This window comes from Euleptes europaea, chromosome 21 (genome assembly GCF_029931775.1).
Source record: "Euleptes europaea isolate rEulEur1 chromosome 21, rEulEur1.hap1, whole genome shotgun sequence".
Taxonomy (NCBI): Eukaryota; Metazoa; Chordata; class Lepidosauria; order Squamata; family Sphaerodactylidae; genus Euleptes; species Euleptes europaea.
Genome location: NC_079332.1, coordinates 9,281,991 through 9,284,480, shown reverse-complemented (window position 1 = coordinate 9,284,480; position 2,490 = coordinate 9,281,991). Strand labels below are relative to the sequence as shown.

The 2,490-nt window shown below is 44.6% G+C and overlaps 1 non-coding gene across 1 annotated transcript; it reads right to left on the bottom strand.

The window, feature by feature from the left end:
* Nucleotides 1–2,110: 2,110 nt before the first annotated feature.
* TRNAN-GUU (transfer RNA asparagine (anticodon GUU)) lies at nucleotides 2,111–2,182 on the bottom strand. Its single transcript has one exon. It is a non-coding gene; the product is annotated as a tRNA-Asn (tRNA).
* Between the last annotated feature and the right edge of the window lie 308 nt (nucleotides 2,183–2,490).

Genomic DNA, 2,490 nt, shown 5'->3' with positions numbered 1-2,490 from the left:
CCCCATCACTCTTTGACATACTGAGTTCCTTCAAAGATGCTCAGAGATCTGTGATGGATGCTCATACTGTCTTAACTCTTCATATCCATTTTTACTGCTCGATGCTAGCCAAAAATGTAGGGGGTCTGTTGGGTATAGGCATGGAAAGCCATCAAACGATACTAGGTGATCAGACCTCATTGTGTATTTCTCTGGAACCAGGATACTTTACTTTTATTGTTATTACAGTCCTTGACCAGAAAATACATATTCACATATATAAAACATTTAAGTGAAGACGAAGGAAATTTTCGATAGGACAACAGCAAAGGATTAATTCATGATAACGGAATTAGGATTGCTTCTCCCCTCCATGGGACTTTCTCTTTGCCCTCTCCTTTTCCTGTTCTCGGTCTTTAAAAGGGCCTGTTCATGCCTCTATTGCCTCATACATCCCCACATTAGAATAAATTTATATATTAGTGTAATATGCTGAGTGACAGTTGGATGGGGTATGTATCGTGGCTATCACAGGGTTTGGTCTCAACCTTTCCCCCCATTTATTTATTTTTATTATTTGGTCTGAGTTGGGTTCTCAGCTTGGCCCAGCGGTCTTTATGGAGGGAGAACCCACAGTTAGCCTCCCTACTTCAGGAAAACAAAATTGAAAGAGATAGCAGGAAATCTCTCAGTCCTGCTTGCTTCCTACCTGCTCAACGGTTACATTTGTGAGCAAGTAAGTGATAGCTTATTATTATGCACATTGTCACCTCCCTACAGGGAGCCCCTTCCCCATTTTACCCTCGCAACAACTCTGTGATGCAGTTTGGGCTGACAGAGTGTAGGGTTCAAGGTTCATGGCTAGGGTTGCCAACCTCCAGGTACTCTAGCCATCTCCCTCAAATCTCTATAGGCCATGGCTCAGTGGTAGAGCATCTGCTTGGCATGCAGAAGGTCCCAGATTCAATCCCCGGCATCTCCAGTGAAAGAGACTAGGCCAGTAGGTGATGTGAAAGACCTCTCTGCTTGAGGCCCTGGAGAGCCACTGCCGGTCTGAGTAGGCAATACTATGATGGACCAAGGGTCTGATTCAGTATAAGGCAGCATGTGTTCTACCCCCAAAAACCTCCCACTGGTGGCAAAGGGTTGCTCGTGGCAGATTCAGAATTTGAACCCAAGTTTCTCCAAGCCTAGTTCACTGTTTAACCACTATGCTACACCGGCTGCCTTATTTAAAAAAAGGCTCACTCCTAAGGAAACAGACTCAGTAAAAGGAGGTTCTGGAACTCCCTGCAGCTCGGGGAAGCAGGGATCCTTCTGAGACGTCTCTCTCATTTTTTGGTTGGCAAACAATTCCGACTCATCAGCCAGTCCAGGAAATAAAACCGCAAGGTTGGAAATTAATTCAAACTGATTTGGACGGATTAGATTTATGGCCTGGCAGAAGGCACACGACAGTCGAAGGCAGCAGAAGGTAATGAGACCAAGGGATAAAGGCACCGAGGACAAGTGTAGCCAAGGAGGAAACATTTCACACCCAAGAGCACTTTTAGGAAAATCCAGGATAATCTCCTCGTCCTCCATCTCAGGGTTTTAAAAAGTATTTTTCGTTTGCAAAAGTTCATACTCAACTCATGCTCCCCCCCCCCGAAACTGCAAAGGTCAGATCGAAAATGCTTTCTTTTAAAAGTTATTTTTTGTCCGCAAAGAATTTGCTAGCAGAACAATTTGCAAGCATCGTGACATACCCTTCCCCCCCTAAACTACATCACGTGGTTGTTGCGAGGATAAGATGGGGACAAGAAAAACCATCAACCCCACCCAATGAGCTCCTTGGGGGAAGGGGAGAATAAAAATAATGTACTAGATAGATTTGGGATTTGTCAATGCATTGACAACTGGATACCTTTTTGCAGGGATTCAAAAAAGGGTGTGTAGGTGTCCGAGAGATAGCAAAAGAGGGATTTTGTGTTTGATACAGCAGGGATGAGCAACTGAACATATGAAGCTGTCTTCTACTGAATCAGACCCTCGGTCCATCAAGTCAGTATTGTCTACTCAGACCGGCAGCAGCTCTCCAGGGTCTCAGGCAGAGGTTTTTCACATCACCTACTTGCCTAGTCCCTTTAACTGGAGATGCTGGGGATTGAACCTGGGACCTTCTGCATAACAAGCAGATGCTCTACCACTGAGCCACAGCCCCTCCCAATCATCCCCAGTGCTGATGTAACTTTGGACCCAAAGGAACCATGGGATTCCTTTCTTCCCCTTTCACTTGCAAAGTTTACTCTTGTGTTTGGTATTTTGGTTATTTTCCCCTAACATATTCATCGATTACAGCTCCGTTGTCCTACACATGTGTTTTATAGGTGTACTTAGCGGAATATGATGCACATTTGCCTTTCTCCTAACCCCCCCAAAAAGTCATTAAAGGCAACAAATTTGGAAGACAAGAGTTATTCTATAAGTGTGATCTAAGAGGCTCTTAGCTGTGTTAACAGGAAACCACCT